General features: G+C 44.8%; 1 protein-coding gene across 3 annotated transcripts in view; it reads left to right on the top strand.

Moving 5' to 3' along the window:
* EGR2 (early growth response 2) overlaps positions 1 to 26,122 on the top strand; it is a 104,543-nt gene that overhangs the window by 18,882 nt on the left and 59,539 nt on the right. For 2 of the 3 annotated variants that reach the window (XM_035715277.2, XM_035715278.2), the window contains exons 1-2: positions 8,751 to 8,905; positions 9,552 to 9,595. The gene's annotated coding sequence lies outside the window, so the exon portion shown is untranslated. Of the gene's footprint in view, positions 1 to 8,750; positions 8,906 to 9,551; positions 9,596 to 26,122 lie in introns of those variants that run through there. The other variant, XM_049108973.1, reaches the window with a different exon arrangement.

Here is a 26,122-nt window from a genome sequence, read left to right as displayed (position 1 = left end):
CAATGGGGAAAATATGTTGTATCCTAGTTTGGGTGCCATATAACTGATGTAGAAACAGAAATATGAATATAGAATTTTACCCGCTATTCTTGTTAACTGGTGGGGAAAAAACTACGGGGGGCGGGTGCCAGTTGGGTTATCCTTATTTCTTAAAATACAAATGTTGGCCACTGGCCAAGAGAGAGCTCACATGTAACAAGTATAAGGGGAGTTGCCTATCTGTAGTTGTGTTTGTATTCCTTCAGTAATCCATATCTTTGTAGGACTTGTGTATGCCACTCACTTTGCGGGCCACTGGGGAGGTGGTATTGAACATGTGCCCTCAAAGAGCATCCACACTAGTGGGATTATATACCTTAAACATGGAAAGAAACAAATGCAATCGTCATGATGGATATGTTCTTTTTTTAAGCAGGCTGTGCCCATACATTAGAAAAGTTCATAATTTATTCCGTCCCTCAGTAGGACATTCAAGACCCATTACAATCTATCTTCAAAACATCTTCTGGGGTGCCTTGGTGGCTCAGTCAGTTGGGAGTCTGCCTTGGGCTCAGGTCATGATCCCAGAGTGCTGGGATCCAGTCCTATGTTGGACTCCGTGCTCAGTGGGGAGTCTGCTTCTCCCTCACTCTGTTCCACTCCCTGCTCATGCTCTGTGTCTCATTCTCTAATAGATAAATAAAATCTTAAAAAAAAAAAATCTTCCATTGCCATCCACTTCCGACAGTCCCCCCCTTACTCCTGCAAACACAGTGTTCCAGCCCCACTGGACTCTGAATATAATTCCTGGGCCACTCAGTTTTATGTTTCTGTGGTTTTGTTGATATAAGCTGAGAGACCCTTGGCTTCTCAGTTCACTAATCTTGGCTGGAGGTGAGGGTGTGGAAAGGCTGGAGTATAGTAGGGGTGAGGCCAGTTTTTAAAAAAATATTTTATTTATTTATTTTTTCATGAGAGAGAGAGGCAGAAACATAGGCAGAGGGAGAAGCAGGCTTCCTGTGAGGAGCCTGATGTGGGACTCGATCCGGGGACTCCAGGATCACAACCTGAGCCGAAGGCAGAGGCTCAACCACTGAGCCACCCAGGTGTCCCTAAGGTGAAGCTATTGATGGAGTATAGTGGGGTGAGGCTATTGAAATGCCTGGCTGGTGAGTACATGTGCTGTAAGTGAAGGGGTTGGGAAGATAGCTTGTCATGATCCCTAACACTGTGCTGAGTCCCTTTGTCTGATACCTGAGTATCTGAGTCTTGCCTAGAACTTGGGTAAATCACAATATGTCTCGAACCTCAATTTTCTCATTGGTCACATAAACAGGTAAGCTTAGGTGTTCTCTGAGGGCTTTAGAGTAGGACTAGACCTACAGCTCTTCAACCTGATTGCACTTATATAAAATATACGTGAATGTGTGTGTGCATGTGTGTATAGGGGCATAGGGTGGTAGGATAAGGGACAGTGATTTTTAAAGTTGGACTGGCCCTTGGGAATTATTGGTTTCTTCTAAAAATGCATAAAACCAGTGCTAAGGTAGAGTTCCATATTCACATTTCTGTTTCTACATCAGTTATATTATATCCAACTCAGAACACAATATAGTTTTCCTATTGCAAATATTTGTGAATCAAACAACTTCCATAGCCTTCCCAAACCTCAAAGACTTTTCTCTGCCCCTTCCTTCCTGGGCCCCCAATCTACAGTGGGGCAGTGCCACAACATGCCTAACCCTCATGAGAGGCCTAAGTGGCTGCCCTCTCAGGAATATCCAAAGCACCTGTCATCTTGGACCTGGTTACAGAGCCCCATCAGCTTCCCCAAGGTAAGTCAGTGCTGGCTTCCAGGTCACTGAATTAGATCTTGATTTTTTTCTCATTGCTTGTTTCTGGGGAGGAAGTCAATTTCCTGGACTTTTATTGCTCTCAGCCATGCACTGAGTGAATCTTCAGTTTTACCCCTAAAATGTAAGACACTTTCACAACACTAGTGGCCCAGCAAAGTCTGATTTCTAAACCAAAGAGATGTGTTGCATACTTGGGAACACCAGGTCCTTACACACAGTTGGGTAAGAGAGTGTCTTAGTGACTCCTTCAAACAAATGCCAAATGCTTAGGGGTTTCAAATCAATGGGATGAGTTTTACAGAACCTATAATATAACCAACATTTACATGTTTTCAAGTATTTTAAAGCTACTCTTTCCAAATGGAGTAGAAATTTCCAGTTATTCTTCCCAATTATACAATTTATTTCTTTTAACCAATTGAAAAGCTAAGGCCTCAGTGATAGATCTGAACCAGGCAGAAAAGATCTGTCAAAAATAACTTCTTGTCCAGTAAATGGTGAGACCGAGCCTTCAGGTTTCTAACTACAGAGCCCCATAAACCAAGTTATCTTCCTTGGGCTCTATCAGGGTCATTTCCAGGGCCAGGAAAGGAATGAGTCAGGAACGGCACCTGTTTTGGCTGCACAAAGCCTTACCTTCAGGGCCAGAAATCCAAATCCCATATCAAGAATGTGGTTCACTTAGCATTGTTTTTGTGGGTAGAGACAGTAGAGTTGGGGGGAATTGTTTTATTCCTTGAAGAGGGCTTTGCTTTTTGCATTTGTTCCCAGCATCTTTCAGTCGGTTGCCTTATATAGAGCCTAGAGCTCAGGACCCAGACTTTATGGGAGCCTCAGGCTCTCCCTTTAAATATAGATCTCTGCTCCTTGTGAACAGGTCTAGAATGAAATTTGCTTCAGAAGAAATCTGAAGGTTGTTATAAGATTTTGGGTTATATGTGCGTGGCAATCTATTCTTACCACTTCCAATCATTTGTTACCATATGGAGTTTTGAGGCCTGGGTGTCTTGTCTTCTCTTTTCTTTTCCTTAAGATTTATTTATTTGACGGTGGGGAGGGCCAGAGGAAGAATGCTCCACTCAGATCAGAGCCCTATGTGGAGATTGATCTCACAACCCTGAGATCACGACCTGAGCCAAAACTGAGAGTCAGAAGCTTAACCAACCATGTACCCAGGGGTGCTTTTTCTTACTGCTCAGTAAAGAGTGCGAAGAGGAAGCCCCCTTGGTTGGCAGCAGCTAGCAAAAAGCATTTTAGCCTCGGGTCCTTGTTCAATCGTCATTCTCGATTGATAATTTCTTTATTTCTTTCTTCTTTTTAAGTAGGCTCTATGTCCCACATGGGGCTTGAACTCGTAACTTTAAGATTGAGAGCCACATGCTCTACTGACTGAGCCAGCCAGGCACCTTTTGTCTTGAGTTCTTAATTGTTAAGAACTAAAATGCCAAGGTTGACTTTTTATTAGCATGTCTCTTTTCCTGTAGGAAAAAGTTTTAAAACAGTCCACCCAAGATCCTTCCATTGCTGGTTCAAGAGATGACTTGTGCTTGAATTTGGCCAATTAACATGACAATGTCAATGACAAGATCCATTTCTAGGCAAAAGAGTTGTTCTTTGACAGGCATTGTCTGAAGGTGTCCAGGCTGAGAGGCAGTTTCTCCTCTGGGACTATTTGGATTTTATGTTCCTGAGCCAAAAAACATTCTTTAGCATTGGCTGACAAAATGGGTTTCAGAACAGGAGTTTCTAAAGCTGCAGTGGAAACTTAATTATGTAGATCCTGTCAAAATCCATCTGCTTAATTCGACTGTTTCTGGGTAAGGTACTTTTTATTTTTCCAGCAGTATTACTTGATGACTCTCTGATAGGAATACAAAATTAGCTTTTCTCATAGGCAAGATTTATTCTTTATACTTCTCAGCATTAGGAATATTTGTGTTACGTTGAGGTGTCTTCCTAGAGTTTATTTGCTTCACAGCTGATTTGGTGGAGACACATAAGTGACTTTTACAGCTGAAAGGTAGAAGGTATCATTTAAGGAAATGCTATCAGAGGTTTCAGTGATACAACTTAGTGACTAGCTAGTGCCCATGATTTATGTAAAGGCTTTCTATAGTTTTTAAAGGGAGAGGGACATCAAAGTTGTTTCAGTTTGTACAAGATGCCAATACTTGGCAGATTTGTGGTCTTAACCATGAACCTGTGGTTGTACCTGATTCAATGTGCCTCATCTGAACAGTTGGAAACCTGATATTAGGCAATATTTACATTTATGCTGAGCATTCACGGATTTGCTTTCAGGGAGGGAGTGCTTTTGGAGAGACAAGGTCCGAAGTTGTTGCTAAATGTATAAATATTGAATGTGCCAGCATCTGGGATATTTCAGCTTAAATATCAAAGAATGAGCCTTATGCAAGCAACTGACTTAGTAAAACTGTTTGTTATTTTAGGGTGCTTGCCTGGATAATAAGCTACAGGACAAAACCAGCGTTTTCAAAATCAGTAATGTCACATGTTTTTTAAATAGGGATTAAGGAAAACTAACAGTATAGTTCTCAGTGTTGGGAAAACCTCAGTGAAAATATGTAGAAGAAAGTGGACTTGCTAGCAGCGATAGTCTTACATCTAGGTGGGATCTGCAGCCAAAGGGCTTTCAAATGTCTTGTTCCCAATTCAAATAAAGAACTCCACTAATTTCACTAAGTCTTCAAACCAGAGAAGTTTCATGGCAAGAGGAAGAAAATACAAAGATTTTGTAGAGCTACCTCTGGATAATGAACATTCCTATGATGGAGTCGCTGCTCTGTATGAAAGTCTTGCTTTGCTGGGCTTGGCATAGGATGGTTTTCAGTTAATTAAGATCCTCCCTTGCTTTTCTCATTTTCCCAGTTTTTCAAACCCTGGGTCATGTCACTCCCAAAGGGTAAGTGGGTTCAGAGAGAGCTTGTTGACAGGTCTGGTGCCATCCCTGCAGTCTGGTGATTGTGCCTGTTTTGCTCACCTGCTTTGGAGTCTTTGCTTTGCCTCCTGTCTCAGAGCTCTGAATTCTTCCTCACTAGACAGAGAGTAGGGCTTTTTCAGCCCTACTAAAACATGTCTTGGAGATTTTTTCTGGTTCTCTACCCACCTCCTCATTTAAAACTTCAGGTTCTTAAAGAAAACAGGAAATAACCTGATTATTTTCTTGTAGGAACAATTCAGATTTTACTACGAGGTATAGGCAACTGAGTTAACCTTAATGGGCTTGAGTTCTGCTTATTTGTTTTTCTGATCTCAAGGGAACACAAACTCTTTTACTTTAGGATCGTCAGTGAGCATGTTAACAATTTATGGTGCTTTATTAAAAATTCATATTCTTGGATTCTACTCCCAGATTTTACAATAAGATCCAAGTATCTATGTATTAAACAGGCTTCCTTACTGATTCTGGTGACTATTGTCCAAGAATCAAGTCTGAGAAACATAAATGTTTTAGAGATTTAATGTAGAAATAACTAAGTGACTGATGAGTCCAAACTTTACAGATGAAGAAATGAACTTAAATAAGATGACAAACCCACAGCTCATCAGTGCCAGATCTGGGACTAGAAACCTGGTCTCCTTTTGGTTAATGAGGCTCTAGGTTGTAAGGTGAGATACAACAATACAGAAGTAAAAGAGCTCAGGGTTTGTGTGATTGAGCAATGTGGCTGCCTCCAGCATGTCAATCTGTGGATGTTACTGAAATGCAGTGATAGGAGGCCCTTTTCTGAATGATCTGGAAGTGGCTTGTTGGAGATCTTCAAGTTGAAACTAGCTCCTGGTTATTAAAATCTCCAATATGACATCTTGGCTAAGTGCGCATCCATTTGGTTGAAAACTATTTTATTAAAGGCTTCTAGGGATGGAGTTTCTCCCAAACCTCCAGATCCCTACCCCCACCCATTTTCTACCAGCTCTAATCCCATTACAATTAGTTCTATGTGGAAATAAAAATCTCTCCTGCCCACCTATAGCTCCTACCACTAATGCTGGTTCTACTTTCAAGAGAGAACAAGTCTAATTTGCCTTCTACATGATAGTGATCATGTCTCTACCTAAACCTCTTTCTCTTTGTCTAGGCTGAAAAATTGAAGGTTCTTTGGCCATTCTTTGTATAACTTAGCTTTAAATATTGTCTTCGTTCTGACTGTTTCCCTCTAAAAGCAGTCTGTTTGGTCATCTTTGGTATTAAAATATGGCACCCGGAATAGTCACAGTGCTCAGTGTGCTTTGACCAGTTTGGAATTCATTACTTCTAGACACTTGGCTCCTAATCATCAAGACTAAAAATTCATGATATTTTTGGGTGGCCCAATCACATTCAACTCACAGTCAATTAAAATCCCAAGTTTTTTTCACATGTGCTGCTAAAATCATGCCTCTCTCACCTAGTTTTTATTCGTGACTTTTTTTTTTTAACACCCATGTGTTTTACTTTACATTTATCCTAGTTGAAATTGACTTACCCCACTATCACAGATTGTGGGACCTTTTTTGGATTCTGAGTTTGTCATTAATCCGAGATTATTTGATTTTAGTCAACCATTCATTCCACAAATATTTATTGAAAACTTACTATATGTCAGTCATGATGCTGGATATTATGACCAAGATAGATGTATCCCTTCCCTCATGGACTTTATAGTCTAAAGAGGTATATAAACTAGTCACCAACAATGGGTGCCTTACTAGTTATGATGAGATTAGTATGGCATATGGTGGGCACTCAAGGCAGGGTGGAGAGAGATCCAGAGGTGAACATCTAGTCTAGTCTTGGTGGGCTGTGGTTAGGGAAAGCTTCCTTGTAGAAGTGACCTCTAAGCTTACCTGTGAAAGCTAAGGCATCAGAGAAAAAAAGAGAGTTCCAGGCTGGGGAATTGCAGGAGTCCAGGACCAGAGACAAAGGAAGCATGGCCTGGGGAGCAGGTCATGTGCATGTGTGGATGAGATACATATCAGGGGAAGGGCAATGGGAGCATCTGTGGGGTTTCAAACCTATCTGGGATCTTGATGAAAATATTGGGCAGTGATGTCTGAGACAAACATCAATCCATACACCAGCAGTCCTTAGGGAGGGCAGTTACCACAACTCTAGTCTCTGCATTTTTCCTTCTGTCCACAGAATATCTTGAGAGATTTGGCCAAGCATCTTGTTGAAAATCAGACACGCCATGTCTTTTGGTTGAGCAGACTAATAAACTTATTAGGTTTTAATATAAGGTTTTGATAACCTTTGGCTTATTAGAGAGAAAATGTGGTTGGCTTTGGCCATAGGCCACCTATGACCAATGTCTGATTTCTTCTCTTCACAACTCCCCTTGATGTGGTCCTTGATCTCTCCACCCTGGTGAGGGAGCCAGTGAAAAGCCTATGGAAGATGGGTTTCCTAAAATGTAATGGTGGGTAGATTATGAAAGGTGACATGGAAAAGACTTTATCTTGTTCCAAAGAAGTCACCTGGTTAGAGGGAGCCCTCGGCACTGTCTGGCTGTAATGATAGAGTGCCAGAGACCTAGGTCCCAGAGTCAGATGACCTGGGTGCAAGTCCTGCCTTTCTCTGTTACCATCTTTGCATCTTTGGACAAAAGTTGACTTTCTTCAACTGTGGCAGGGAGACCAAATGCCTCCCTATGTATTTGAAGTAACAAAATAACGGAGGCCCATGCCTGTCACATAGTAAGCACTTGATAAATGTATTGATTATTTTTGAAAACAAATAATATTCATCAAACCACAAAGAATTTTGTGCCTTCTAATTTCTTTGCCCTCATGTGGTTCTTCTGATTTTTTTCCTCTATGTCCTTTGTGGAGCAGCTCCTGCCCTCTGCTCCTTTTGTTTGTTTGTTTGTTTGTTTGTTATAGCAACTATGAAGTGCCAAAGAAATGAAGTGTTTGGAAACAACACTATGTATTTCTTTTGACAAGAGTGATCCCTTTCTCCCCCTTTTATTTTTGAAGTACTGGCGCCAGCTAGACAAGCCAATGTGAAGAAATGCGTATGGTGTTGGCTGTGGAGGGTGCAGGGCTCCGTGTGTGCAAAATCACCCCCACCCCCCACCAGCAAGTCTGCAGTGAAGGCCGTGGGTGGACCTCTGACAGGAGGTATTCTTTCTCAGTGCTGTATGTGACATCCAGTCACATGGACAGAGTCAGTCTTTGTGATTTTGCAATGTTTCATTGTTGCTTTGCCCTGTAGACGAGCTACCGTGCAGAGCTGATGGGGCAGCTGTTCAGGAAGGGGTGTTTTTTTTATTAGCTTGTGTAAGTCACTGATGGACCAAAATTTGTACTTCATTTGTAAATTAGGAAAGTGGAATGAGCCTTTGAGCTCCCTGCATTTGAAAATCTTCCCTACCATTCCAATCATTTATGCAATGTAGTATCTGTAATTTCAGTTGGTAATTCAGGGGAACTGGAGTTATTTGTTGGGTTTTCCTCCATGTTTGGATCCACATAGGTGTGAGTGGATAAGGGCTAAGGCCAAGGTTTGTCCTTCAAGACACTTTAGGAGCTTTCTGGAAGTTTCTAGAGAACAGCCACATGTGAATGTTCATTTATGTCTTTCCTCTTCCTCTGTTTAAAAGCAAATGTTCTCCTGGGAGTTGAAGTGGTCAAGATATTGCCAGCCTTTGTCCTCATCCTCCTGTCTGAAACAAGGTGAGCCTGTTTCAGGAAGAGACATGGATGGAGATGGTGCATTTTTAATGAGAATGGCATGCCCTCTGCAGCTTTCTCAGGCGTGGAGCTGGGCCGGGAGCTGGGAACACCTGCTCTTACGTGCTGTATGTTTCAACCCATTGAAAGATCTTAGGGCAAAATCAAGCATGGAATGATGTTCTGCGGTTTTCAAAACGGTTCCTAGAGGGTTTGAGTTGGATAGGCTGAGAACAAACCCATTCACCTGTGACGGATATAACCAGACTCCAATGTCTGGTGAGGGAAAACTGGACATGTTCTACAGAAACTGAGACACTTGGGCTCTTCATGTAGAGCATTTATAACATTATAGTCTGGCCCTATATCCAGCCAAGCTCACACCAGTGAAGAGGGTAAGTGTGTTTGCATCTGTGTGTTTATGCGATCAAGTGAAATCATCAAATTTGTTCATTAGAAAAACTGCAGATCAATTTGTTGCATGAATAATGCCAACTCGTAGCCTCATGAGGAAGCTCTTAGTTATCTTCAAACCTAACTTTTCTCAGTTCCTTTGGATAAATAAACTTGCTCTATGAATCAATTAAAGGAATCTCCGTTTTTTTAAATATCAAAGACTTGGATTAAAATGGATTGTGCAGGAAATGCTGTCATTAAAAGGGCCAAGAAAAGAAGACATGCTTAATTATTGAGCAGAATATTCATATTTTTCATATCTATCAGCTCAGTGTGTCCCTAACATGTTTTTAAGATGTACAAAAAGAACACATTTATAACCCCTTCCTTCCTTCCTTCCTTCCTTCCTTCCTTCCTTCCTTCCTTCCTTCCTTCCTTCCTTCCTTCCTTTCTCCCTCCCTTTTCTTTCTTTCTTTCTTTCTTTCTTTCTTTCTTTCTTTCTTTCTTTCTTTCTTTCTTTCTTTCTTTCCTTTCAAGGAAAGAAAAATAAATGCCAACATAAACCCTTGATTTTGAATACTTCATTTCTCTTTAGTTGACTGAAATGACGAAATGACGCCTTTCTTTTTCAATCCTCTCTTCCAGGGCGGCCCTCCAGCCAGCCATTGTCTAAAGAGCTTCATGTAAAGGTAAACCCTGCAAGGCCTTGAGAAGGGCTTTGCTACCAAGCTATTGTATTTAATCACCAATGATTACTGGTCGCTGCCTTCTCTGCAGTTAATTGTGGATTTTTGGTGTTTCAATCAGGATAAAGAAAGTTTAAATGTCTGTAGGAGCTCTCAGAGCCCTGCAGGCTTACCGTATTTTCCTTGGAGCGCACTTTTAGTCAAGATCTTCCTGAGTGCTGCCTTTAGGTACACCTCTTGACCTGGGTGAAAACTAGTTATATGGACCCTGGAGTAGGAGGACATTAATAGGTATTATCAAGACCCATTTCTTCCCAATAGAGCTCTTTCAGGCCCCTTCTTTGAGTTAGGATATCTGGTGGCTTGAATATGGCCAATAGCAGAAAAGGGACTTGCTACAGTGGTGTGAGACATTCTGATTTTTCTAAGAATATAGACTAGAGAATGGAATACCCATGCCCTTCGCTACCATCTCTCTCTTCCCCTTTCCACCTTCCCTTTCCCCTAGCGTCTCTAGCAGTTTCTCTTCACCCTCCCTCCCCCCCCATTTCTCTGTCACTGTCTCTCACTTTCTCCTCTTCAATGTTATCTTGACTATTTTCTCCCAGATCAAAGGTAGAAGTGGGCCATTTGATTAATTGCCATGCAGCAGAACCCTTTGCCTCCTTGACACACAAGCCAAGGAGACAAAGGGCGCTCTTTAGAAGCCCTGAGCTGTGTGGGTGCAGGGTGGGGAATTCACAAGCCTGAGAGCATGGAGCCCTCCCAGCAGGGATGTGAAGGTTCCTAGACCCTACTGAAGAATAAAGTTGCTACTGCTGCACATTGTGTTGAACCATATTTGCATTTGAGGGAACAGCAGACAACACCAGCAATAAGCCGTGTGGACTATGTGGAAATTTGTTTTAAAGTTTGAAAAATCTTTAAATTTCAGTGTGTGGAAATGAGTACCAATTGGAAATAAAAGGGGATTAAGTGATGATGACCCAGTTTAACCTTTTCTATCCTATACTGGGAAAACTGCCCAGAACTGTACCAGCCAATATGGCACTACTCCTCCTGTGTGGCTGTTTTCATTTAAGTTAATTATAATGAGGTACAATTTAATATTCAATTCCTCAGTCATTCTGAGGATTTTAAGTGTTTGATAGCTGTATGGAGCTAGTGGGTACTCTATTAGACAGTGTAGGGGTAGAACATTTCCATCACTGTAGGAAGTTCCCCCTAGACAGCACTGCTCCTGACCCTTTGTCTTTCTTCTTCTTCTAATTTTTTTTAGAAAAGATTTTATTTATTTATTCATGGGAGACAGACAGAGAAGAGAGAGAGAGAGAGAGAGAGAGAGAGAGAGAGAGAGGCAGAGACATAGGTAGAGGGAGAAGCCTTGATACCAGGACCCCAGGATCATGCCCTGAGCCAAAGGCAGATGCTCAACCACTGAGTCACCCAAGTGCCCCGACCCTTTGTCATCCTAAACCAGGTAGCTTAGAGGAAGCCATGGAGTGCTTCACATTAGAGAGTTGGGAGGGATTCCAGAACTGTCTGAAAATGCAGAAAACTTTTAACAGGATGCCAAGTTAAAGTAAACAGATTTGGAATTCAGTTGATTCAAATGAGATATTGCTGGGGAGGTCTTTGAGAAATTGAGAAGAACTATACAAGAATAGGTGGGATTATGACAGTTATTGTGAGTTTTTCTAAGAGAGGAAGAATGCTCAGCTGAGGGTGAAAACTTAGCCAATGGCCATGTGCATTTTCTTCCCATCAGAATTTAAATTCCAGGACCAGACCCTCTAAACCTTGGCTGGGTGTCATTTCCAGTTAGAATTTTTCACGTGAGAAGCCCTGTCTTTTTTGTAAGGCTAATGGTTGCTTGGGATAAGTAAGAAGTGCTTATACTCCCAAAAAGTAAAGGTCATCTTTCCCAAATCCTAAGAGGGGTCCAGGGTCACTCAATACCTTCAGATAGTGACATTGATAACAAGCACAGAGTTTCTTTAGACTAACCGATAATCTGCCTGTATGGGTTTCACCTATAGCACAGTTTCCACCAGAACTGAGTCTCGAATTAACTTGGGGTTCAAGGAAAGGTCTTACAGAAAAGACCCTCAGGCTACTGTGCCCCAGGGTCATGATTGCAAAGACACAGTCTAAGACTATCGATTCAAGTTCTTTGGCTTGCACAAGGTAGGCTTTTCCCAGGTCAGGTGGCAGTGCCATTGAGATCCAGTGTCCCTCAAAGTGAGAACACTGGGTTCTTATGAGAAAGTAGCTGTGGCCGCTGTACTGTGACTTCCTAAATTCACTAAGAATCCTGCCCTTCCTCCCCTTCCCCAGGCACTTTCACTTACTCACCAACTCCCTTGGCTCAACCTCTGGAGATTACAAAACCAAATGGGTAAGAGGGTTGGCGTCAGTGTGTGTGTATGTGTGTGTGTGCTGAGTCTCTCTCACCCGTTCCTCAGTGACATGCATGGGAAGGCAGTCAGGGCATTGGATGTTCTAGTAAAATCTTCGTTTCTGAGGTAAATGTTGAGGATGCTTCCTTCACTGCCTGGTCTGATGATGAATGGAGCATGCGATTAGCGCAGGGGATGCATACTTGAGGTTTGATCAGCACGTATAGGAAGGAGCCTGATTTTTCATTGGTAACAGTCAGAACTTTGCATCAACATGTTTGTTGTTAATCAACAAATATTTGTTGAGTGCCTGCTCTTCATCAGATACTGAAGTATAACAAAGGAACTTCTAATCTATTTGTCATGTTTTGGACAGATTGATGATATGTTATGATTCATAAACTTTGGAAGTCTCAAACATTTTGTGTAGACTCTTTGAAAGGTTTTGTTTCTGTCATCAAATGTGAAAAGTAGAATATGAAGAGAGATTGTGGAGGGGAAAGGTCCCTTTCTTGTCTCTATTTTCTGCACCTGGGATGAACTTTGGTAAAATAGGTAGTTTGAAGGATGAGTCTGTGATGAGCAAAGTCTGGAAATGAATAGGTGGCTTTTAATTATCTGGCGGTTACTGCATTGATTAGCTGTTCATTCAAATAGGAAGCCTATGCCAGAGCTTTCTCTCACATTCCTGGGATCTGAATTTACATGTCTGGTGTCTGCTTTCAGAGCACCGTCGAAACTTGCTTGTCATTTGCCTTATCTCTTCATCACGAACAACCCATATAGTTGGGGGAAGAACAGAGACTCAACAGTCTTTTTTAAAGAGGCAAAGGACCTCCAAAGTCATCTGTCTTTACTTCTTTATCTTATGTGAGATGTGAGAAATCTGAGGTCCAGAGAAGTAAAGCACCTCTGCCAAGGTGCACAGCTTCTTGGGTCAGAGGTGGATGAACCCTGCTTTCCTGTTTTTAAGTGGGCTTGCTACTGCCTTGATGTGTCCTGTGTTTTAAAACCATCCTGCTGATGATCTGTTAAGAAGTTACTGATAAGGAAATTTTAAGGCAAACCTTTGAATACCTTTTCAGGCAAAATCAGAGAATCGTTTTTAGAATCTGGGACAAAAACAATTCTAAATAAAGGCTTCAAACTTCTGGATGCTTAGTAGTTTCCAAGCTTGATAAAATGAGATCACTGGCTTTACCTCCTCAAAGAAAGGCCACCTTTCTTATCGGGCGCGTATCTGGATACCATACAATCTGAAGGCAGTGTAGCACAGCGTGCAATCCAGCACCAAACTACTTGGATCCATATTCTTGGCTTTGCCACATACAAGTTGTGTCACCCTGGACAAACCACTTAAAGGCTCCATGCCTCAGTTTACCCATCTGTGAGTTAAGGGTAATGATAATAATGGTAGTCTTCCTCGGTTGAATTAATATATTGGTTTTTTTTAAGATTTTATTTATTTATTCATGAAAGACACACACACACACACACACACACACACACACACACAGGCAGAGACACAGGCAGAGGGAGAAGCAGGCTCCATGCAGGGAACTTGATGTGGGTCTCGATCCTGGGACTCCAGGATCATGTCCTGGGCCAAAGGCAGGCTGCTAAACCACTGAGCCACCCAGGGGTTCCCAAGAATCAATATATTGTAAAGCACTTGGAGTGGTACCTGTAGGACATATAAGCTATCTTTAATATTTACTCGGCTAAATGCAATTCACTGCCTGCCCTATTTATTTCCTACATAAAAGTATCTCATAAGAAACAAAGCAGGAAAAACATGAAATCAATGGGGTGATGTGATTTGAAAATGTTGATTCCTTCTGCCCCCTGATAGGCCTGAGTATCGCATATTAAAGCTTCAAAAAGCTTGAGAGATTCACCAGACCCTCCTGCTGGTTTGGGAAAGAATCTGAGGCCCAGGAAAAGGCCTACGACCTTGACTGTCAGGACCAAGTGCTGGCTGTTCACTGGCAGCCTGGCCATGCCACACTCATCATTCAACAAGATATCTCCCTGGAAAACGGGGAGATGGTTGAGTTATTAATGGACCCTAGCAAGGAGCATGAATAACTTATTTCAGTTGCTGGAAAGCCTTTCAGCTGAAAAATATTCAATGGGAAGGGGGCACATGGCCTGTGTCTTTTGTGAGTCATGCTGTACTTCCCCTGAACCCCATTTCTGAGCCTGCCAATGGGGGTCTGTGCTGGTGGTGGGGGTAGGGATAGAATGGCTGACTCAGGTCCCCACAAAGCATTTATAAACTTCTTTCTCAGTTGAATGGGGTCCCCTCATGTCTCTTCAAGTTTGGCCCCCACAATCTCCAGGGAGAATTAGATGCCTCTAGATTCATCAGCATCCAGCTGACATACCCACAGAGCCAAGTTCTCAGCCAAATTCCCAGTGGGTCATGACCTCACTTTTCAAGATGGCAAACGGATGAGCTGGGGAGATAATGAGATGACACATTTTAGTGATTAACCTCATTTAGGTTGTATTATCCTTTTTTATTGTGAAATAGATAATACACTCAAAAGATTATATACTCTATATGTGTAATTAAAAGGCAAATACTAAAATGAATACCCACGTACCTTCCACCCAACTTTTCTTGTTACTATTTCTTTATACGGGCTAGACCGAAGCTTCTTGAGGCTGTGTGCATATAGTACGCAGTATGTAAGTGTACGTGTGCATGCGTGTGTATGGCATAATTAGCAAATATCACAGAGGTATATATATTACATGTATACACACATATATTTATTTACTTATATGAAATAAAGTGCTTAAAGAGGTTAAGCAATTTAAGCAATTGGATCAAGGCTACAGTCATCTTCATAAGAGGCAGATCTGGATTTGAAGTCAGGTCTGTCTCAAAGCCTGAGCGCTTACTCACTCTCCTGGGTAGCCTCATCTTCCATCCCCCTTTGCGTGGCAAGCTGCCATGTGCTACTGCCCTTTCTGGAACTAATTGTGCCAGTCTCTCCCCAGTTTGGTGACATCAGGTCGGGTGCCTGAAATTGGCCGTAGTGGGAGCATTCTTGCCATGCACATGTTACAAACCATGGTTCCCCTTCCTCTCCCTGGGAGGGAACTGGCTGGAACATCAGGCTGGCACTGCTGATCTGAAAAGAGAGAAGCAGCTCGGGGCTGTGAGGCCAGGGAGCAGGCTGGCAGGTGAGGGGGAAAGCACTTTGTCCAGTGGGGTGGCAGGGTTGGGAGGGCACAGCAGTGTAGGGTTTCTCAAAGTGAGGCCCGGGGGAACTCACTAGAAATGCTGACACCCAGCCTCCATGCCCAGAGATTCTCCTTCTGTTGATCTGTCCCTGGGCATAGATATCTGCATTTTTAAGCACCCTGCGTGATTTTGATGCACATGAAAATTTGAGAGCTAGTCCCATCCTTCCCAAATTTTAATGCATATAAATCACCCCAGGGAATTTTGTTAAGATGCAAATTATGATTCAGTAGGTATGGGCTGGGGCCTGGGATTTTGCATTCTTAACAGGCTTTCATGGAAGTACTTTTGGCGGAAAGGACCCAGTCCAACCTTCTCATTTTACAGAAGAGAAACCTGTGTCCCGGAGTCACTAAGTGACCCGCATTGTTAATCATTAGACAGCCATTTCCTGAATACGGGTGAGGGAGATCCAGGAATTAAAAACCATTCCTCTTCAATGTATTAATTAAATAGGGCTGTTTATTAAATACCTCTTCTGCGAGAGATGCAAAGTTACAAATACTAAAAAAGGCATGAACCATGCTCTCACATTGCTTATGATCTGGTGGAGGAAGTAAGGTGTTTTCGTACCTAAAGTCAACAGAGGACAGCAGGTGAGGACAGGGCGGGAGACATGGAGATTATCTGCCTCCATTGTGACATCTCAGGCAAGTGATTTAAACTTTCTGGAACTCCAGCTTTGCCTGCATAAAACCAGGGAAATTTCAAGCCAGAGACCCCAAAGAGCATATCTAGGACTCTACCAAAATGGAATACTTTTTCTTTTTTTTAAATCAAAGGTTGAAAACTGGTAGCCCATGGACCAGATTTTGCCCATAATTTTTTTGTTTTGTTTTTAAGAATTAATTATTTTTAAATAAATATTTTTATTTTAGAATAATTTTAGATTTATAGACAGGTTGCACAGCTGGAACAGTGAAAGAGAGTTCTTGTATACCCCTCATGCAGTTTCTCCTATTTTGTATAGCCGTGGTACATTTGTCAAAACTAAGAAACTAATATTGGTATGTGACTGTACATGAAACTCCAGTTTTTGTTTTTGGTTTTGACCAGTTTTTCCATGAATGTCCTCTTTTTGCTTCAGGATCCAATCCAGCCTCTTCAGTCTCCTCTGGTCTGTTCCGCCTCCCAGGCTTTCCTTGGTTTCCATGACCATGAGAATCTGCTGGAAAGCTAGTTCGGTATCCTCCAGAATGCTCCCCAGTCTGGGTTTGCAGGTTGTTTTTCTTATGATTAGACTGGGGTTATGGGTTTTGGAAAGAATATGAGAGGGCTCGTGGACGTGTTTCTAATCTTCCATCCTATGAGAGGCCAGAGCACATCACTGCAATATTTTACTACAAGCCCAAACCACCATCAGCAGAGCTTTAAGAGGTCTCCTGGCCCATCCTGCTGTGTCTTTAAAAATCTTGAACCAACTTTGAAAGCTTGGGATATTTTATATAAAAAAAATCCAGATTTCTGCCTTTTCTGGAAAGCAAGAAGACCAGCAATGGCACCCAGCCCCAACTGGCTAGAGCTGAGTGAGTTGCCTATTTTTGTTGCGACCTAAATTTTCCAGCTCACCACAGTTCCCATCTCTCACACCTGTCATATGCTCCCAAGCTCAGCTAATTCCCTGGTATACCATTGCCTTCCTGGCTCCTTCTCGAGGCAGTGGGGTTATCTTTGCAGTACGTGTTAATGTCAACATGTGCAAGACCGGGGAGAGAAGCTGGAGGGGCTGGCATGCTGGGGCAGGTCTTCCTGGAGAGATGCAACCTGCCCGGTCCCATGGAGCAGTGGTTCCCAAAGTGCGGGAGACCAGCATCAGCATCACCCAGGAACTTGTTAGAAATGCAAATTCTTGCCACCATCCCTACTGAATCAGAAACTCTGGAGGGGGGCCTACGATCTGGGTCTGTTGTTTGGCCCTGCAGCTGATTCCAACAGTGAGACTGGAGCAGCAGTCCAGGGGCTGGTGGCACTGAGATGGGGTGAGCCTGGTGGTCTTGGCTGTGCAGTGGTCAGGGGAGCCAGGCTGGGCCCCGACCCTCTCGTGGGTCTGCGAGTCAGTGGGACGTGGCGTCAGGGGTCAGTGTCAGTCTACGCGCTTATGGATCCTCAGCATGTGTGGACACAGGCTTTGCTTCCACTACTTCTGCTGTCCTGTGTCAGCTTTGGGTAACCACAGCTGGCCCGAGTGAGTTGTGGCTCAGGATTCCACGTTTGTCCTCTCCCATGCCTTCTTCATCAGCCGGCCCCAATCTCTGCACCATCAAAATGTCACCAAGGAAAAGAAAAGAGAACCATTGTGGTCTCTTTTGACTGGCAGGCGATTAAGGCCTTGGAGTCTGTTCTTTATCCAGGTGACAAAATTCTGTGGGTCTGGGTTACAGTGAGAGAGGGTTATGTCTATATGAGAACATTTTGATGGCTTTCAAGCCTATCTCATACACATTGTCTATCTTCCTTCACTGTGTTGACTTTTAAAGACCTACTTCAAGTTTTGCCTCCTTCCATCTTCTTCCTGTCAGGAGGGTCTCGCCTCTCTCTGTCACAGGATTCCCCAGCATTCGCGCAGTGTCCATGCTTCTATCTACCCTGATCTCAAGGCCTCCTCTGCAACTAGCTCTCCTCTAGCCCGCCCATCTTCACTCATTCCCTAACTCCTGCCCCTCTTCAGGTCTCTTTACACTTTGCCTTTTCCGGAAGCTGAGCCCCAGGGAGTGGGAGGGTTTGCTGCAATCTGTTGGGAGTTGCCCAACTTCTCTGTCAGAGCTTATATCTTATCATCTCTGCCCAGCACCTGGCACAGTGCCTGGCACATAAGAAGTGCTCAGTTAACACTTGCTGACTGAATGAGCTGCCTGCAAACACAGTGCACAGCATGGCCTTGTGGTTAAGTACCCCAGCTTATGGATTCAATCAGCCTGGGTTTAAATCCTGGCTCCGCAGAACTGGCTGTGTGCCCTGCAACAAGCCGCTTAATGTCTCTGAGCTTCTTGTAAAGGGCAACCTGTCTGTCGGTGGTGATCAGAGCTGTTTTGTGATGACCACATGAGCTAAAATACTTAAAACAGTGCCTGGCCCTGGTAGTGCTCAGTACATATTAGCAATAATAGTCCCCTGGTGATGATTTATTGAACTGGATTGATACCAGTTTCCGGTTAAAACTTTACCTGAAGAAATTCCTTTATTTTAGGTTGGGGGATAGGGGCAAATGGAGAGGGAAAGAAAGAATCTTAAGCAGGCTCCATGCTGGGCATGATGTGGGGCTCCATCTCCGGACCCTGAGAACATGACCTGAGCTGAAATCCAGAGTCAGAAGCTTAACCGGCTGAGCCACCCAGGCACCCCCAAATTCCATTTCTCTAAGATGAAAGATTTGTGACTTGGAGGTTATGCCTACCTGCTTGACAAGAAAGGCCTTCACTGTCCTCTTCCAGTTATCTTTCCAGGGCAGCAAGAAGCTGGGAAGGATCAGGTTCACAAGGTCCATTTGGGGTAGATGCAGCCTAAGAGAGAAACCCAAAGTTCAGGAGCATATCTGCTGTTTAGAGCAACTCCCGAAGTATTTCTTCCAAACAACTTCAAGAAGGCGTTAAATCCATTCACTTGCTATAGACATATGTACATGACTGCAAGCCTATTTGTATCTGGGAAAAAGATTCTGAATGTGATCCAATTCTTGTGCATTTTACCTATTTTATTTTGAGCTGGCTGCCTTCTGTGACAGGGTTGTAATTAATATTGTAGAACAGGAGGCTCATTAAATCGGTCTCATTATGACTGCTCAGGTTCTGGGGCTCGGCTCAAAAGGATTTCCCTATTATCAGCACCTGACATATATTCCTCATCAAGGAGGCCAATTCTCTTCTGTCGAGGACTGTCTCCCAAATGGAGATGATATTTATTCTGACTTGTACTATTAGTGTGAAAAATGTAGCCCCCGATGACAGATGCGTAGACCTCTGTCATAGCCGGGGCTCCCTCTGCACAGACGTGAGGAATGTAGGAATTTATAAGGCCATATGCGTTCGGTGGCTGGAATGCCCACTGAGTTCAATCCTTGGTCTTTTGCTCAGTGAGAAATTTTGAAAAGGTAAAGAAACATCCTAATTATAAACTTGTGGAAGCTTCGTGTCAGAAGAGGCTTCAGTAGTCATTGAGTCTTCTCCCTAACATAGAAGTTCTTTCTCAGCCGTCAAGTCTTTTCATGATTGCTTCCTTTGACAGAGTGCTCCCTACCTCCAGTCTGGCCAACTTCATTTTCAAATGGAGCTAAAGAAAAGAATTTGTATTTTTTAAAAGACTTTTTTTATTCATGAGAGACACACAGAGAGAGGCAGAGACACAGGCAGGGGAGAAGCAGGCTCTGTGCGAGAAGCCTGACGTAGGACTCAATCCTAGGACCTCAGGCTCATGACCTGAGTCAAAGGCAGATGCTCAACCATTGAGCCACCCAAGAGTCCTAAGAGTTTATATTCTTGATTTGAAATTTGTCTCCATCTTACATCCTCATTGACCGTAGCTCTCCCACCCAGAGCTGTACAAAACAAGTTTGGTCATTCTTCCTCGAGAAAGCTTTTTGAGTATTTGAGAGACTCCCCACTCCCCTTCTAATCCTCTCTTTGTAAAATTAAATGCCTTTTCTTCCCCTTATGCTTGGCCAGATCTGTCATCCTCCTGTTCAGTGATTAAATGTTGATAACTTAAAGCTCTCTGAGGATGTGGCATCCAGAAGGGAATGAACCTTCCAGGTGCAGTCAGTCTACCCTAGGGCCCTAGGAGGCAGGTGCCCCGACAGAGACAGGGTTCCTGGAACTTTGTGTGGAGGATCATGTCGCAGGGGGCCCTCTCAGAAGTGGAGGTGTTGCTCTCTCTCCCCGAGGACCTTTGCCACAGGTAACTGTGCCCTGCCTCCTCCAAACCCGCTCAGGACATCATCTTTGGGAGGTACTGCTGCGCTGGGCTGTAGCTCGGGGATTTCCGTGTCAGGCTGCCTGGGTTCTCGGCCCAGCTCTGCCTCTTGCCGTCTGCTGTGACATTGAAGAGTTGCCCAACCTCTCTGAGCCTCGGTAGGGATAGTGATGGGACCTACTGCATAGTCTGTTGTGAGAATTGATAAGATTACGTGTGTAAGCGTAGCAGAGCTCCTGAGAAACGCCTGAGAGCACGTTAGTGATTATTAACAAGAACCAAACCCTGATCCTCTACACCTCCTCGCTTCCCATACCCTGGACTTGGAGTCTCTTGTTTTTGACACTCTGGGAGAAAGTCCAATCCTAAGAAGGTGGGGTGGGCAATTGACAGTGATTCCAAATGAGTCTGTTTTTTGTTCAGTTCTTTTCCTGAGTCTAGCCCAACACTAACACACACAGAGCCTTTTTCACCTAGAATACTTATTATATAAAATTTCATTTTATGAGAGAAAGAAAGAGAGAGAGAGAGAATGAACTGGATAACTGGATGTTCTTTCAAATGTTTTAGTTATAATAATATCTCTTTCCCTCTCCCCTCCCCTTCCCCCTCCCTCCTTCCCATCCCTGTCTCCTTCCTTCAAATGAAATCTTGCTCAAAACTCAGGTTCTGATGTAAGGCAGATAATAGATGAACAGGTCCCTCTGGCAGTTCTAATCTTCATCCTTGGCAAAAGCAGCCTCATTGTTTGGGAAACCCCTGGAGGTTGTCTGTGGAATCTGGCACTCTGAGCTCCAGATTTGAAAACTTCTGCGTGAAGCAGTTTTCTGAAATCTGGCGGCAGTCCTTCTACCTGCCCGATTCCCTTTTCTGTAGATTCATATCACCTCTGCCGTAGAGACCACCCCCCAGACCAGCAGTGTGTATCGCTTCCCCTCACCCAACTGAGGGTCTTCCCAGCTCAACCTTCTTCTGACCTCAACATCCTGGGCCTCCCTGAGAGTTGACAGCCACTCCCCACTCCTAACCTAAAAAAGGACTCCAGGGTTTAGAGGCTGGGTTGTGGAGCTGAGGGGGGCGGGGGGGGGGTGGGCAAGAAGCAAGTTGGAGTCATACTCTGAGGGAGGAGTCTGGGGAGACAGATGTGCCACGGAGCTAGTGAGCCATTCACGCAACAAACTTCATTGGAGTCCTTAGCCTTTTGACCTTTCTGCAGTCTCCCTCCCTCCCTTCCTTCCCTCCTCCCTCTCTCCCTCCCCCCTTCCCTCCCTTCCTTCTTCCCTTCCTACCTCCCTCCCTTCCTCCTCCCTTCCTTCCTTCTTTCCTGTTCTTTCTTCCTTCCCTCCTTTCCTTCCTGCCTACCTACCTTTCTTTCTTCACTTCCTCCCTTCCTTCCTCCCTTCTCTTTTCCCTCCCCTCCTCCCTCTCTCCATTTCTCCCTCCTCTTCCCTCCCTTCCCTCCTTCCCCGCCTTCCTATCTTCTCTTTCTTCCTTCCCTCCTCTCTTTCTTCCCTTCCTTCCTACCTATCTTCCTCCCCTCCCTCCCCTCCTTCCTCCTCTCCCTCCCCTCCCCTTCCCTCCCTCCCTCCTTCCCCTTCCCTCCCTTCCTTCTTTCTTTCCTTCCTTCCTTCCTTCCTTCCTTCCTTCCTTCCTCCCTTCCTTCTTCCTTCCTTCCTTCCTTCCTTCCTTCCTTCCTTCCTTCCTTCCTTCCTTCCTTCCTTCCTTCCTTCCTTCCCTCCTTCCTTTCTTTTCATATATTTTCCTGTTACTTGACATCCTGCACTGTTAAGTGCCCTGGGACGCTAGGAAGGAAGTCATCACAGCCCCAGCCTCTGAAGAAGGAAACTAATGAGTAAACTTTGCTGGCCCCCAGGTGTCCCTGAGAGTCACTGATCACTGGCTCATTTGGCTCAAGGTTTCTAGCAATGCATCCCTCATTTCCTGACCTGATTTCCTCTCAGAGCTTAGCTTATGTAATACTGTCTTCTTCGGTGTCCTAGGGCCTGACAAGTGTGAGGAAAAGAACCCCACATAATCTCATGATGCAAATTTTTATATTGCACACCTGTGGCCAGATGAATCTTTACCAAACTCCACCTTCATCACAGCATTCCCTTTCCAAAGACTTCCAAGGAAGTGCTAACTCCTCAGCTTCTCAGACCTCCCCGGCGCCCAGCGGGTTCTTCTTCTTCTAAACTGGCCCTGATTGCAGATGCTGATCATTGGGCAATAAATCCATTCTGCCTTGTGGTGTTGCTTGCATTGTTGTCTCGGTTATCGATGAACTCATTACTTAGCTTCTCGTGGATTTAGGCCATGCCTTCCTAATTACTTTTAAAAAATGAGAGTCATTATGGAAAAAAGCAGGATCTACACCCATTCTGTGTCTTCCTCTCTCCCAGGGAGACACCTGGTCTGTGCCCCTCTTACCATTTAAAAACATACTTTTAAGTACATATTATGTATTCATAGATTATATAGAATATGGTTTTCATTATGTGTATGTTTGCATAAATGGTATTGTACGACATGCATCATTCTACAATCTAAGTTTTTTGTTTGGTATATTTTTGAGATCTATTAACACTGATGTGTACAATTCCTAGTTAGTTCCATTAAATTATTCTATTGTATTCTATGGAGCTAGTGTGCTGCATATTATTTGTCCCTTCTCCTCATGATGGATATTTAGGTTGTTTCTAATTTTTTCTTGTTATAAATAATGCTCCAGTGAACATCCCATACATATGCCAAACTACTTTTAAACCCCGTGGGAGACAGGAACGGTGAATTCTTTTTTTTTTTTTTTTTTTTTTTTTTTTTTTTTTTTTTTTAGGAACGGTGAATTCTAATTTCTGAATCCTCTGTTCCCCTTGGCACAGTGCCCTGCCTGTGGCAGATAATCAATAGATTTATTAATACGTACTTTGTGCAACATTCGTATATGTAAACTAATACCCAAAGGCACATTTTGAAGTGATGTTTGAAGTGCAAGTACAAATTCATAGCCGACAGAGTTCTGGGTATCAGCGTCCAATCTGGGTGATGCCCAGAAATTGGGGCTGCTTTCTCTTCTGAGACAGAAGCTTTTTTTTTTTTTTTAAAGATTTTATTTATTTATTCATGAGAGACACACAGAGAGAGGCAGAGACACAGGCAGAGGGAGAAGCAGGCTCCATGCAGGGAGCCTCATGCAGGACTCGATCCCAGACCCCAGGATCACCACCTGAGCCGAAGGCAGACATTCAACCACTGACCCACCCAGGCGTCCCGAGACAGAAGCTTTTAAGGCTCTTTCTTCTGGATCCAGAGGTGACTCCTATAGAGACTGCAGGGGAAAATAAACAGATTACATACCCAGAAGGAAACTTGCCACTGGGCATATTTAACACTTCTGTCCCCTGTCCTCCTCAATACCTTTTCTGTTTTTTTCTGATGAAGTCGCTGGAGATTTTTTGGAGCACCGAATGTCTCAACAAGCCATTGCAGCCAAACCCCTCATGCTAATGGGTGGAGCAGGTGGGTCATGGTATGAAAGCTTCTGCTTAACCTGAGTGCCCCTCAACCATGAGGCAGGCCGAGATCAAGCTGGGAGCCCCCTGAATCTGTTTGAGGCGTTCTTCCCTTTCCTCGGATCTGTCAACCTGGCAGGTGTTTGCGCAGCACAGGTGAATCAGAGGTGGGGCTCTCGCCTCAAGGAGCTCGTGTCTACTAGGAAAGCGCAGGCAGGAGAACCAGAGCTTCCAAAAAGGAGGCACCAGGAGAGGCATCAGGTACTGCAGGATTGCAGAGAGGAAGGCACACAGGCCTCCCGGGCCGGGATGGGGGGTGGGGGGAGGAAGCTTCAGTTGGGAGTTGACCTCAGCTTGGAGCCTCCAGTGGGATTTCAGCCAGTAGGACTGGGAATAGGAGGAAGCCATTGTGGGAGTGAGGCCCAGTGGGGTGTCCGAGGGGCCGAGGTAGTGGAGGGAAGAATCTGGCACGTGAGCTAATAGCTGAGTTGTGTTCGTCTAGAAGCCTAGGGCAGGGGTCTGGAAGGCAGGCTGAGCAGCCGGGGTCATGCTGCAACCCTGAGTCCCTGCCACACTGTGGCACCCCAAAGGCGTAAGTGTAAGGGCTCCATGAATGTTTACACATGTAACAGCCACGCAGTCAAAATGTTCAACCAGAATTGTCCCGGGGCTCCCTCCGGACGACACAGAAGCCTGTCTCCAACACGCAAGTTACTGCTGCTCTGGACACACATCCCCTGGATCAGTTTTGCCATCGTTCAAGGGCAGGTGACCAGCCTCCCGCAGAGCAACCTGGGGAAGCTTCTTCAGTGACTCCTTGCAGAAAGCTGAACAGAGAGGGGGTAGTGGCTGGAGCTTGGGGGAGACGGGAGGGCCTTGCGCCAGGGTGGTGGCCGTGACCAGGGGAGGGGGGCACAGCAGGTGGAGGCAGGTGGCTGGCAGGTGGAGGTGGTGATGAGGAGCTCCTCGGGAACAAGTGAGTGAGGCCGAGCTGTTTGGGGTGTGCACTGTCCTGCCAGCTCTGGCTTGCTCCAAGGCAGCGCCCACTTCCCTCCCGGCCAACTGCATTCAGGAAGGTTCTGCGGGGGCCAAGGAGGAACGACCGTTCTCTGCTACAGGGGTCGCTGCTGTCCCTTACCATGTTCCTCCTCGTCAGCTGTCCCAGCCGTGTAGACAACGAGGATGCCCTGCCCCTTCTGTGGTGGTCAGGATGGCCAGAGGTCTCTGGCACGAAACCTACAGGCTCCAGGGGCTGGAGGAATCCATATGGGGGTAAAAGAGCAATTCCGAAGAATCAGTAGTGCTAGAATTTGGCCTGTTGGCACTAGCAAGTGCCTACTGCTGAAGTGGACACTGGGGATCTGGCATTTGCTTTTCCTGTGGGAAGAAGGTAGTTCCATGAAGCAGTGGGAAGGGCCATTCCTAGGGGCCAGGGACAGATACTTTCCAATCCCAGTATTTTCATCTGAATGAGCTCACGGTCAAGTAGAAACTACAGGAGGAGGGAAATGATCTTGAAGGGGAAGAGGAGGCTAAGTGCTATCTGGGGAGGGGGGGGGGGGCGTTGGCGAGAAATGTACCGTCCACCACCTCATCCCATATTGCCCATTGGGTCCTGACCATAGTGATGGACTCTGAGCCTTTGGGGTTACCAGTGACTCCCTTCACCCCCATACCTTCAGGAATAACCACCTGCAGACCCAGGTTTAATCATGAAATTAATCCCCCTGATATTTTTTCCCAACTTGGAAACAGTTCTGCCAGTTTCTTGCTACTTCATGCCTCGTTGTGACTTTGCTAAGTGTTGAATCTTTAATTTGCGGCATAAACCGGTGTCCTGTGTTGGAACAGGTGCGAGAAGGGAGATTCCAAAAGCAAATAAACACGAAGAAGCCTTTCTTCCCTCATTCATGGGCTGCCAAAATGTGCGGGAGGTGGGGCAGCGGTTGGGGTGGGAACCTCGTGGTGGAGGTAGCCTGTGAATGAGGACCCATCAGCCCTCCACGTCTGGGACACACCTTCCAGCTGGGGAGAGATATAAACAAATGATTATCAGACACAGTGATATGATAAGTACCACGATACAGGTGCTGTGGGAGTCCGGAGAGGGAGGGATTCATTCTGCAGAGGCAGTTGCAGAAGGTGGAGACACTGGGGCCAGGTCTTGCAGGAGAAGATAACCTAAGAAGGCATTCTAGGCAAAAGAAACGGTGTCAGGCGAAAAAGCAAGAGACTGTGAGGATTGGAAGTCTAGAGTGGAGGAAGGTAGGGGGAAGGAGAAGAGGGAGACAGAGAAATGAGACTTAAAAATTGGCAGGGGGTGGGGGCCATTGTAAGGATGTCTGTTGGGGGGTGGCTAGAGCCACCGAGTGCTCAGAAGAGATGGCACTGCAGGCCGTGTGCCTGGGAGATTATAGGATAATTGGGCTTGTCCCTAGGGGCAAAGGTGTGAAGTGGT

This window comes from Canis lupus, chromosome 4 (genome assembly GCF_003254725.2).
Source record: "Canis lupus dingo isolate Sandy chromosome 4, ASM325472v2, whole genome shotgun sequence".
Classification (NCBI taxonomy): domain Eukaryota; kingdom Metazoa; phylum Chordata; class Mammalia; order Carnivora; family Canidae; genus Canis; species Canis lupus.
The sequence above is the reverse complement of the archived record's forward strand: the minus strand, read 5'-3'. Positions and strand labels throughout refer to the sequence as shown.